At 45.1% G+C, this 13,672-nt stretch overlaps 1 pseudogene; it reads left to right on the top strand.

The window, feature by feature from the left end:
* The first annotated feature begins 752 nt into the window (after window positions 1-752).
* Window positions 753-7,442, top strand: LOC130029434 (mitochondrial ribonuclease P catalytic subunit-like; annotated as a pseudogene).
* The last annotated feature ends 6,230 nt before the right edge of the window (window positions 7,443-13,672 follow it).

Here is a 13,672-nt window from a genome sequence, read left to right as displayed (position 1 = left end):
ACTGACCAAACCCCACAAAACTAACCCCTAGTCTGGTGAAAATGAGGGTGCTAAGCAGAGGGAGGCAGAAGGGAGGGCAATGGAAGGAAGAGACAAGGGGGTCTGTCTAGTGGCAGGGTACTGCAAGGACTTAGGTGCTGGCTGAGAGGATACACGTAGAGATTAAAAGCTGTGCCCCTGAATTTCTATGGTATTCTGAACCATGATAAATCAATAGAAAATGAAATTTAAAAGTTAATCAAATGTTGAAAAGGGCAAGAAAATGGATTTCCTGGATAGTGGAGACCAAGAGTAGGATTAGGGCCATCCCGAGCAGCCCTTCACCTCCCTGGAACTTGAGGGGGCACCCAGAAAACTGACCTCCAGATGAGGGATCCCACCCTCCCTGGTCAACAATCCTCACCTTCCTGAGTCAGGAAAAACAAACCTCTCTGTGTACCAGTTACCACGCAAGACAGGGACATTTACTGGGTGGCCACTGTCACGTCCAGTTACCCCAAGTAACTGCACACTGGCCTCTGACTGAGGAACTGGGTTCCTCCGACTGGCTCAGAATGAAAAACAACAAAAGGAAGCAGCACTGGGTCTGGAGGGAGATCTCTGGGCTGGATGCAGGCTTTGATTCCATTCCCTGTACCCTATGGACTCCTGTGCACTGCTGGGAGCAAACCTGAGCTGGAAGTACTCTGTGAACACCTCAAGTGTGACATCCCCCTCCAAATGAAAGGCAATAGACAGGAAGGGCCTGCAAGATGCCATTCCATCCACCTGCTCCCCCTTTTTGGGAGTGTGAAGACCAGACTTCAGAGTACCAAGGCGAAAATGGCATGGAGGGGGAAGCCACCAGTCATTTCCCGGGTGGTATTGCAGCCTCCCTATACTTGGTTCCAAATGGGCAGAGTTAGTGAGGCTGAGGATTTCTTCTTTAGGACAGAGGGACCACAGCCACTTCCCTCCAGCCTTTCCAAACACACTGTCTAAATATTTATCGCAACGCACCAATGGGGTTGGCCGGGGCTCACATTTCTGATTATCTCGACATTGGATGTGAAGAAGGGAGTGCAGCATATTCAGTAAATATTTACAGACACTCCTGTCCGAGACCCTGGCTTTGGCCCCAGACAGCTCAGCCGATGTTCCCACAGGCGAGTCAGGACCCAGTGTACACACACGGAGGGGAGAGCCCATGGGGACATTCTAGAACTGCTGCCAAGAGGTGGGACAAATGCTCCTCAGAGGCACAGTGACACGGAGGTCCCCGATTTGTATTTCTATAATGGAAGCACCTTTAATTATTCATCAATATGGGGTGGAACACTATTTATAGTATCAACGTTAATCATTTATTTAGCACAGTTTCTCCAAAAGAGTTCCAGATAACCTTTATGATGCTCATTAAACAGCAACTTGTAATAATTAGTGCTTGTTCCTTTTCTGTCCTGACAGCCTGGACCTGAGACAGCCCAGGGGCAGGGCTGGTGTCTAGCTGCCTTGCCACACTGGCCTGTGCTTGGAACATTCTCACATAGTAGGGTCTCAATCCACAATCAGAGATAGAACACGTGGATGGGCCTTTGCTCTTCACTTGACTTTCAACAATTCGCAGGCATGATACTACTTTGAGGCCTGAGCCCAACTCAGATGTAGGTGAAGGTCCTACATTTGAATGATAACTTTAATTTCTCTCCCCGGCAGACTCTGGGGTCTTCCTTGTGAAGCTCGGGCAGAGTTAGGAGGCCTAATGTGAGTCCTGCCACTGCGTGACCTTGAACAAACACTTATGCGGACCCCTGATAGAAGGGTATGTTGTTCAGTACCTTTAGCTTTCCTAGAGATCTGAGGATGATTTGGGGGGACGATGAGACCCCTAAAACTGAATGTATAAATGTGTATGATCCAAATTTGCACTTGTGAATGGTGGAGAGTTCCAAGCTTCTGTCAGGCACTCTGAGCACTAACACTGAACTACAATTAAGAACCTCTCTGCCTGCCTGGGGGCCAGAGCTATAGTACTGCAGGTAGGGCACTTGCCTTATGTGCAACAACCCAGATTTGATCCCCAGCACCTTTTATGGTCCTTGATATCACTTCCCAGCAGAAGTGATCTTGAGGACTGTGAGTGTGACCCAAAAACCAAAAAAGAAAGGAAACAAGGGAGAAAGAAAGCAAGAACAAAAAGCAAGCAAACAAGCGAGAGAGAAAGAAGAAAGAAAGAAAGAAGGAAGGAAGGAAGGAAGGAAGGAAGGAAGGAAGGAAGGAAAGAAAGAAAGAAAAGTGGGAGAGAAGGAGGGAAGGGAGGGCAGGAAGGAGGGAAGAAAGAAAAAAGAAAGAAAAAAGAAAGAAAGAAAGAAAGAAAGAAAGAAAGAAAGAAAGAAAGAAAGGAAGGAAGGAAGGAAGGAAGGATGGATGAACGCAACTTTCTGCTTAGTCAACGACAGTGGTGAACTGACTATCTAAGGTCTGCTTGGGGGACTCCCATTCAGACCCATGAACACTGCCTTGAGGCCACTCCTGCCCTGATCTGTTGACCAGCTGCCCCTTCTCATTCTAGGCCTCCAGTCCACATGGGGTTCTGCTGGCCAGGGCTGTGAACCTGGGACTGACTCTTCACACAGCATCAGCCAGATCTATGCCCACCTTTCCCTTGTCAGTTCGGACAGAGTGCATAATATTATACAAATATTTTTTTTTTTTTTTTGCTTTTTCCTTGCAATATCCCCAAGCTATACTCTTTTCATCTGGACCTGACGGCCATGGTGACTTCGTGGAATACTCCTGGGAGAAGAAACATTGCCGCTGGGATTTTGAGGCCAGTGAACACAGGGTCTTCTAGAGCACCAACGAGGAGAACCAAGCCTTGCGTCCCTGTAGCTCAGAACTGCAACCACAAATTGTGTGTATATGTGGGGGGCAGAGCAGGGGGTAACAGGGATAGTTAGTGCCTGTCTAGCGCCTTCTAGTGGCAGGGTGCTGCAGCATCAGTTTGATGAAAGTATTCTCTGTCCAGACCCTTCAGTCTGTCACTCAATCATGAGTGTACCTTCTCTTCAAGACCAGGCTTTTCCATTCTTCTGCATCTTTCAAAAATGCCCTGACATTCCGAGAGGCCACATAGTTGTATTTTGATGTTATCAGCTGACCTCTAAAGTAAGTTGCACTTTAGCAAGCCTGGGGATATCTACTACATATAAGTAGGGCAACATTTGATTTCACCAGCATTTGTTTGCTCATCTCTACATGAAAATGATGGAGTGTGTTGAGTCACTAGGCTTAACTCTAGAATCACACCGATAGGCCAGATCTATGCACCCTAGTCTTCACTGCGTAGACAGATCACCCATGGGTCTTGATAAGTTCATGTTCTAGTATGATGAAGATTGGGATGCTAAATTGTTCTCAAACTTCTGGGTGATACTTATGCGGGTGACCCATGTAGCGCTCCTGGGGGACAAGGTTCTAAACTACTGTGCCACAGGATTGTTGAAGCTAGGAGAGAGGAGGATTGATTGGCAAGGGAGGGAGAAGAAAAAGTGTGCAAGTAATGCAATCCTCAGCCTGGATACTTTGTAATGAACCTTCCAAATCAAACACAGCCATCTTCAAAGTAGGGTCTAGTGGCCAACAGTCACAAAATCACCTGGAATTCTATTTGAGGTCCAAATTATAAGAACAGCCCCCCCATATCCTGAATTAGAAGTGGGGTCCAGCTCTCTGAGGTTTAATCTGTCCCCTGGGTAACTTAGAGGCACACTAGTGGTGAGAACCATTGATCCCACAGACCAGGCTTCTGTGGAATTAAGTATTATCAATGGAGGTCAGATTCAGGAAGGGACACCCCCAAGGGAGAAGGGATATCAGGGGAACTTTCCCCCTAGCCCTAGCCCCGACACATTGCAACCATTTATTTTGTTATTCAACTATGAAGCTCAGGTAAAAACCACTACTAAATATACTTCATGTGTCCTCAATCTCTTCCATTTAAGTTTTCTTCCAACCTACAACATGTATATCTGGTTTATGTTCTCAACACCGATCAACATTTAACACAGTGGCATAATTCCCACAACCAAGTTTAGGATGTGGGCCAGATGAGCCTTAAACAAAATTCTATTTTGTTCACAGCTGGCACACAAGTGAGTCTTGGACTTCTCCAACTAACTGCTCTTTCCCAACTGGACTATTTCCAAAGGCTTACGCCTTTTATTTTTTTACTTTTTTATTTTAGTTTTTAATTTTATTTAATCACCGTGAGAAAGTTATAAGCTTTCATGTTTGGGTTACAATCACACAATGATCAAAAACCCATCCCTCCACCAGTGCACATTCCCCCACCACCAATCTCCCCAGTATACCCCCTTCTCACCATCCCTCCCTCCTCCATGGCAGACCATAGTGCCCAATATTAGAGAGAGTGTAAGGCTTACACCTTTTAAACAGCATGTCCCAGAGAGAATTGAATGCTAAAACCATGGGGTCAAAGGAGAGACTCATCTGAGTGAGGTTGAAAATGATAGTCTGACTTCCAGTCACTCCTTCGTATGCAGAAAAAAATTATCAACACATTGATAAGTGGGAAATGGTCTCGCCTCTATCTTGATCCTCACAACTCTAGGAAAGATACTGAAAAATAAGTAAAATAATTTTGGGGAGTGAAACTGAAGTTCAAGAAATTGAAATTATATCTAACACCAGTTTAATTTGAGTGTTTAAAAATTCTTTAGTCCCAACAGTAGTTCACTGGCCAAAGCACAGTCTATGATGGCAAAATTTGGCACCTCTATTTGTTAGGAATTATGATTTAGGGTTGAGGACAGAAAGTCCAATTGATTGTTTTGAGATATGAGTACCAATATGAGTAGCATTTTGACTTTGAGGGTGAGCTTCATGTCTGGTTTGAACTAAGACATTAATGACTCATCATCAGCTCTTAGGAGAGCATAAGATAAGTCAGATCTATGCACACTTGGAGGGGACTACAAATCTTTTGTTCTAGGGGCTACTCGGAAGAGCCTTGTATTTTGACTGCCCAACTTACTTCTTAAAACTCTAAAGTTGGTTGCAGCTCTATTCACAGTAGCCAGAATCTGGAACGACCCAAGTGCTTGAGAACAGATGGCAGGATTAAGAAACTATGGAACACAGAAGGTTTACTCCATAGCTTGGACGCCAGCCGCACACTCTAGAGAAAAAAAGAAGCTCAGATAGAGAAGGGAGCACCAAATAAAGGGTGTTGGGAGGATCCTCCCAGGATGGGAGAATCATGCTGAAAGTAGACTATAGACCAAACATGATTGCCACTCAATGCCTCTTTTGCAAACCACAGCACTCAAAAGGAGAGAGAGAACAAAAGGGAATGCCCTGCCACAGAGGCAGGGTGGGATGGAAGGAATGGGGGGTGTGAGGGATACTGGGATCAGTGGTGGTAGAGAATGGGCACTGATGGAGGGATTGGTACTCGATCATTGTATAACTGAAACCCAAGCACAAAAATTTGTAAGTCTACAACTGTACCTCATGGTGTTTCACTAATAAAAATTTAAAATAAATAAATAAATAAACACACACACAAAAACTATGGTACATCTACACAATGGAATACTTGCAGTCATCAGGAAAAATGAAGTCAGGAAATTTACTTATAGATGGATGGACACGGAGAGTATCATGCTGAGTGAAATAAGTAAGAAGGAGAGGGATAGACAGAATAACTGCAGTCATTTGTGGGATATAAAAAGCATATTATGAGACTATTACCGAAGGACAGTAGAAATTATAGCCAAGAGACTGACCCACAGTTGGAACTTGCCACAAGTGGGATGGAGAGGTCAATTAGGATAGAGATGGGACCACTATGACAGTGATAGTTGGAAATGATCACTCCAGATAAGAATTAAGTGTCAAAAGTAGGTAAAGGGATATACATGATAACCTTTCAATACCAATATTGCAAACCATCATGCCCAAAGCAGAGAAAGAAGAATGTTGCCTGTTGTAATATTGCCTGTTGTAAGCATATTGGAGTTGGGGGTGGGGTGGAAGGAAAGAATCTGAGGACATTGGTGGTGGAAAATTTACATGGTGAAGGTATGGGTGTTGGAACTGAAACCCAATCAGAAACAACTTTGTAACTGTGTATTTCATGATGATTTAATTTTTTAAAAGTCTAAAGATGAGGATTGTGCAGCAGGTAAATTACTTCCCTTGCATGCAGCTGACCTGGATTTAATCCCTGGCACCCTGTATGGAACACTACCAGGAGTCCATCCTGAGCTCTCCAGGGCTAGTCCCAAAACAAAAAATAAACACCAACTAAACTCAAAAGCCAAACCTTTAGAAGTGGGGAAAATTTGACACAACCCAAAGATCTGACTTTAGAAATAAGATTGAAAGAAAGGCTGCATCCCTTCAACCCAATAACTGCAGCCAGTGTTAAGTGGTGACGAAGAACTTCCAGTGATACAGGAGAAGGTCTGTAATATAGTGTGAAATAAAAGCTATAGGACACAACGATGTGATATTGTGCATTCTCAGCAATGACCAAAAGTGATGCTGAGAATTTAAAATCCAATTTAGACCGACCCATCCCTGATCCCTTGAGGCCTAGAGTTTTCAGTCACTGCGTACCTGGGTTTTTCATTGGGTTCTGGAGGTTTGTGGCCACTGGGATTCATATGGGGCAGGTGGAGAGATAACGCCTGCTCCTGTCTGAGGCACCCCAGTGAAATCAGCCTGGCGCAAGGAACTCAAGAGATTTAAGAACTTTATAAAAACCTGTCCTCCTTTCAATATTGTCACGGATAGGCTTAATGTTGCCAAAATGTTTCCCAAAACTCGGGAATCTCAAAGTCTCTTGGATGTGGTCTTGGAGCTGAATCTGAGGCTGTTGATCTTGGGTCAGAAGCATATGCTGAGGTCAAGTGCCTGATGGAGAAAGGATGAAATGGAAAGGGTGACGAAACTAGGTAGCTATTTCTTTGCAGATAACATCTCTGGGGATGACCATTCCTTCTTGTACACCACACTGCACTCAGGAAACCACTACAAGTTTGTCACAAATAATCTAATGCGGACCATAAGGCCTCTCTACCTGATGCCAAGGCCCAGTGCCTGTTCTTTAAGTGACAACAAGAACATCAGCTGGCAATTACTGCTAAGCTTCCAGGGTCGAAAGTAGTCATTCAGCCTATTCTCAGCTATGACACAGTTGTGCAAACAACTGGAGATTCGTGGCACATACCATATGATGATGGTGGAAAGATACTCCTTTGAAGTGCTGACCAAATGGTTTTGCCTTCACAGAAAGACATAAAGTCTCTTCGTTTCTAGATTTGTGTGCGAGGTCAACCTGGTTACGTCAGAGAACTTAAGTCATACTTGGTTAGAGCATGGCTTCTTTTCTGTTTGATCCCTTTGGTTTTGTTGTCAATAAATTGATTTTTTAATAAAAAAAATAAAAATATAAAATTCAATTTATTTCATGAGGGACTGCTAGGCAGAGAGCTTTTGCCACTAGTTTTTTTTTTACTTCTATTTTCCCAGCTATCCACAATTTTAGGTATGATTTTTAGACAGAGAAATCAAAGCAATCCGATTCAAGTTTTCTCCTGCTCAAGTAGTCTACTTTAATCTGAATGGCCTGTCCTCTATACCTGGCTTGGGCATTTTTATTCTACCCCTTGGGTCCAAGCCATTCACAAGCATTATTTGCCTTGCTCTTCTCTGCTTAGCTCAACTCTCTTCACCCTTCCTCCTGCCAGCCATTCTGTACCTCCATGAACCTATTGGTAGAATTTGAGTGGCAGAGATACCTTCTGAAGATCTACAGATTTTCCCATACAAGCACAGACTAGAAATCTTTGACCCACTAGTGTGTTGTGTCAGATTCTACTATCCAGAATCTCTGTGATGGAACTCAGACATGGATTTTGGGTGGGGTCGGGGTAGGGGGCTTGGTGAGGCCAATGTATAGTCAGGATGGAGAATCACTGGCAAACACTCAAAAGTCACCTCTACATACAGCAATCATTTCTCTTACATTTATGGGTTAATTATATATTAATAATAAGGAAGTTTCCCAGAAGTCCTGTTTATCCAATGTTTTGTTGTTGTCATTATATTAACTGTGCCTGTGATATACTTGAACACCAGTCCCACATCACATATTTGTGGCAGGGTGATGGAGAGCAGTTATTCACACACACACACACACACACACACACACACACACACACACATTCACTTTGGATTGCAGTAAGGTTGTCAGAATTAACAAATAAAACCCAAAGATATCTAATTAAATGTGCACTTCAGACAAAGGGTAACTTTTGCAGGCTAATTATATCCCAAATCTTGTGTGACATATACTTACCCTCCAATCTTATTCACCAATCAATTAGTTGACATGCTAGGGACTTATGGCTGCTGCCACCTCTGATCTTCTGGTTCTTATGTGGCCACTTGTGCAGTAAGCATACAGTAGTCACTGTGAAAGAGGCAAAAAAAAAGCCAGTTTCCAGAATTTGCGACTAAAGACTATTGAAATAAGGCAAATCATGGTGGATGGAATTTTATTGAAATTATAACCCAATGGCCTTCCTATAAGGGAAGATTTTCTTTCTTTTTCTTTTTTTCTTTTTCTTTTTGGAGGGGGGTGTCACACCCGGCGATGCACGGGGCTACTCCTGGCTCTGCACTCAGGAATTATTCCTGGCAGTGCTCAGGGGACCATATGGGATGCTGGGAATTGAACCCGGGTTGGCCGCGTGCAAGGCTAACACCCTACCTACAGTGCTATCGCTCCAGCCCCAAGATTTTCTTTCTTAAGTGTGGTCTCCTCACAGCCCTGAGTGGAAGTGAGTGAGCAATTGGGGTCACAGTGAACACTGGGGGCTTTCATTGACTCTGAGAATGGGGACCAAGGGTCAGCACCACACCTGTGTGTCACCTCTTCAAATTCCTGCTGGTCAAAAGCCATGTTCCTTTCTAACCTGGAGCAATGCACGATCTCTTCATCTGATGCTACCCACCACTACCCCTTCTGGAATAGCAAGACACTAATGGGACCTGATTGTTCAGTTTTTCAAAAACAAATGTGAAAAATATCACCTGGGACAGCACGAAAAAAGAATGCCCACCTGCCTGCTCCCCCACAAGGCAACATGTCAACTGTCCATCATTGTGAACTCTGCTCAGGCAGTGACAGCTGCTGTGTGGAGAGGAGGAGACCCCCATAGCTACACCCCATGGGGCACTGCCTGCCCTCCCCCTCCCCCCATTTCCTTCACAGACCCGAGAAGGGAACTAAAAATGGGCCCTGAGGGAGAGAGGGGCAGAGGGCATCAAGGGATCCTGCAGTTTCTGGGCATAACTCCAAGGTCCTCTCCTGCTCCAGGAATGTCATATTCTTGAGGGACAGGTTTGAGGGTGAGGAGGGGAAGTTGGAAGGCTCCACAACCTGGGCAAACCACTCACCCTGCCCATATGTCCTCCTCTGTGAGACGGATGGCATCCTTCTGGCTTTTCTCACAGTAGTTGAGAGAAAATCAGGAAAGCTCAAACATGGAAGCAACTGGTAAACCATCAAGTCCTGAGACACGTTCTACTCATTATGATGATAGCGTCTTTCTCTGCAGAAACAACAAATCTATGCTGATGTTGAAACAGCCCCATCTCTGACGAACTCTGCAATCTACTCGCATCATCACCCCACTGGAACCAGGAAAGGAGGTCAGGAGCCCATGACAAACAATGGCTGCTGGCCTCTCCTCTTTCCCCACAATATCCTGGAGTTCGTCTATGCATCAGGGAAAGCTAAACTGGGGACCCAGGGCGAAGGGAGAAAGCCAGTGGCATTTAGGTGAGCAGGCTAAGGCCAACTCTGGCTGCGAATTAGGTGGGTAAAGTCCCCTCCAGTTTGCTAAGTCCAACTCAAAATGAAATTGACCCCCTGGGTCCTCTCACTTGATGCACATCCAAATGAGGTGACAACACTCTGCAAAGGGCAGGGGGCTGCTCTTGTGGTTTCCCATCTGGTCTCTGACAGACACATGGAGAACAGCCTTGTCATTCTGCGTCAAGCTGTGGGTCTCAGTGTACACACAAAATATGTGTGAGATTTCACACATGTTTTCTGGAGAAAAGAGGCCATGGAGCAGGAGAGAAAGCATATTTTTACTCTCTTCATGTGTTTGGGGTTTTAAGGAGAAAAAAATCAACAAGTTGCAGGGCAGGTTATAAACCCCTTCTCCCCTGTGAGGTATTGAAGAAATATCAACAACCGGAAGGAGCAAATCCGATTCCTGTCTGCTAGGGTTGGGAACACCCATCTCATTTGGTTCAATAGTTTATCTTTTTTTTACTTACACAGCCCACTAACATTTCACCACCAGACTTTCCTCAACAAGACACACTTAAGATGGCATTGTCTGTATACTGCTTTTAAACTCTGACCAGGGTAATATAGCACCTATATACCACATTGCCAAGAACCAAGAAATGAAGTTCTTAGAAAATGGAGGTAAGCATTTAGAAAGTTTCTATTTCCAGTTTTCTGTGTTATTCAGCCCTTCACAGTAGTCACACAATACTTGGAAAAGACAACAAGATCATTCTTTTTAAAGATAGGGATGGCTTGGACACAAATCTGAATGAATCATGATGATGCAGCTGGAGATGGAAGATAAGGCCAGAGCTGAATAGACAGAATAGAGGAATATCTGATATTAATTCCCCAGCCACCCCCAACTTTGATATGGGTGATTCCTCACATTCAGAATTTCTTTCTCAAGGGGATGCGGTCATTTTGACCATCTTGAAAAGTACCCCTGTGAAATTAGCTAATAGGCAGTCATAAAATTTCTAGAATGTGCTGGAATGGAAAAAGTACTTCTACCTATAATGTAATTTAGTGTGCTTATGGTATAACCGTTTATTAAGGTTGAAACAGACATTCAGTCATTCATACATTTCTAGTTTCCAAAGCTAAGACTTCTGGTTCCAAGTCCCACATTCAAGACTGAGCCAGGGTAAAATAGCCCCCATCTCTGACCTTTGTTTTGATGACCTTAAGGCAAGCTACTTAAATGATCTGACTCTCATTTTCTCATCAGCGAAGGGAGAAGATAATAGCAGGACCTATTTTGCAAGGTTGTCGTGACATTGAATAACATGGTAGATGTGAAGCCCTCAGACCCAGGCTAGATACTCAACATGTCAACTCCCTGAACTTGGGAATTATTGAGGACAAATGCTTTCCAGTGATTCCTATCTTCCAGTCTGTTCAGATTTCCTGGTACATTCTATTTTCCAATCCTCTTTGTAAAAGAATCTAGTAGTTCCCACATTTATGGAAATGTGTCTTCAAACCCAAATCTCTGCTTCCCTGGGATGGGAATTGGGGCCAGATCTGTTATCCTGCAAATGTACAAAAATCTCTTCTAAATATCTTCAACTCATAGCAAATAATCAATGGCCTCCATCCAGGCACCTCCGGACTTGTATCACATCCCAACTGCGTGAAACAAGGAACCAGGTTCTTCCCTGGGACAATACAGATATGCCTTTTGGAGTGGAAAAAAATAGTACACAAAATACTTTTAAAACTGGAGGACAAGGGCTGGAGTGATAGCATAGTGGGTAGGGCATTTGTTTTGCACGCAGCTGACCCGAGTTTGATTCCCAGCATCCCATATGGTCCCCTGAGCACCGCCAGGAGTAAGTCCTGAGTGCAAAGCCAGGAGTAACCCCTGTGCATTGCTGGGTGAGACGACCCCCCGACCCCCCCAAAAAAAACTGGAGAACGAGGAGTAGTCTGAGGCTAGAGGCATGGCTGAAGTGTTGTAGAGCCCAGGTCTTACATATGCGGTGGAGCCCCAGAAAACTCAATTTTTCTTAAGACCCAGCTTCACCAGTGCTTCCTGCAGGATGCATTTCCAGATGGAATCCAATATCTCTTCTGTGATGCAACAGCACTTGTGCCATGTGAAATCAGCTTTTCATGGATTCTATCCATCCAATAGACACAGCATGCACAAGGCTTCTGGGAGATTGTGAGAGGCAAAGGCCAATCGGACAGGAAAGGTGCCTGCTCACATGGAACTTGTTCGAGTTGGGAGTTGGCGGGAGGATGTTGACAATAATACCTCTGTGCAAAATTCATTCACTCACTGACAGAGCTGAGACAAGGACCGAGGAAGCAGATGTCCAGAGCCTTGACCCAGGCCATGAGCCCTGGGAAGTTCTCTCTCCTCTGCTGACCTTTCAGCAGGGACCCGATTGCTGAGAAGCACTAGATGAAAGGGGTAGGAGGAAGAGCATTTGATGGGGGCGCTGAGCACCCAGCAGGCACTGAAGTGAGAAGGAACGAGCTCACCAAAGAACTAGAGCAGATCCAGCCTGTTGGCATATCAGAGCTGAACGGAAGGGCTAAGCCGAGATCAAGGGAGCAGATCAGATGCAGCATTGCACACTGTGGGGTTTTAAGCCTCCCCTGAGCAGTTCGAAGCCACAGTGAGTATTTTGCTCATGAACTCGGCTTTCTCCTCCGTCTTGGTTCACTTCCATGTTGGCGCACTAGCCCTTTGCTCAGGGCCTAACAGGTAGTGAGGGCCTCGTAATTATCCACTGAACAAATGAACCAAGTCACCCTCAAGAGGAAGAGCCTGCGATGAAAGGTCAGAACTGCGTCCGCTTCCCCTCTCCTCCCTCTTGTTTCCCCAGAGCTGGATTGAGAGACACAAAATCCTCACAAGGAAGCCAAGGACTATGAGGAGAAGTGGAGCCATTTCTGCCCAGCTCAAAGTGCTTCACCAAAGTGGCATCATGTTCATCAGTCTGAGACTTGGGAGGAACCAACCCAACTGGAGACACAAAAAGGGTGACCACTGGCCAAGGCCATTTAGCATCTCTGGGGATGAGTCTGACATAGCCAGTTATCTCCAGAATACTCCTCCATACCTTGCCTGAACACTCAGTTAGAGAGCTACTTGACGCAAATTTGTTAAAAAGAAATAAAATTAAGTCAGAGATCTAGGTTGCCCTGCATGGGACTTCTTAACATGGTACAAAAACAATAATCCGCAGAAAACTTTCTGACTCAGATGGAAGGTCTCAGATGGAAGGCCCAAGCAGTTAAATTCCACAGCAGCCACAGAACACTTTTTTATAGAAGGGGAAGTCAATTGAGAAATCATAAAAAATGAGAGTTGGGGAGGACCTCTGTGCTCAAGAGGGTCAGGCCCCAGGAGCTGCTGGAGAATCATTCCCTGTGGTGAAGAGGCTCATGTTTGTCTGCTCAGGTTTTAAATATCTCTACCAATAGCTTGTCCCTGGGGATACCTCTCCACCAGGCCATGCATCTTGCTGTCAGGCTTCCCCCCGCCCTACCCTGCCCCCCGCCACGATTCAATCTCATTTTTCCTTCCCTCCATTCATCCCATTTGTCTTTGGCAATGATTTCGACAAGTGTGTGCTGACGGTCTCAGACAAAAAGCCCGGTCTTCGCCTTCAACTTTATTTTCCAGACCCTTCCTCCTGTGGAAACTTTGGGGTGGGGTGGGGGGCTTTAGAGGGCAAGAGGGAGGGGTGGAAAGACAGAAGGGGTGTAGGGAGAAGCCAAGGCTTCTGTTGGCTCTAGAAGAAAGTCTTATAGAGACACCACACTCCCCCCCCCCCC

The sequence above is a fragment of the Sorex fumeus genome, unplaced genomic scaffold (assembly GCF_029834395.1).
Source record: "Sorex fumeus unplaced genomic scaffold, SorFum_2.1 ptg000043l, whole genome shotgun sequence".
Taxonomy (NCBI): Eukaryota; Metazoa; Chordata; class Mammalia; order Eulipotyphla; family Soricidae; genus Sorex; species Sorex fumeus.
Note: the sequence above shows the minus strand (reverse complement) of the source record. Positions and strands in the feature narration are given on the sequence as shown.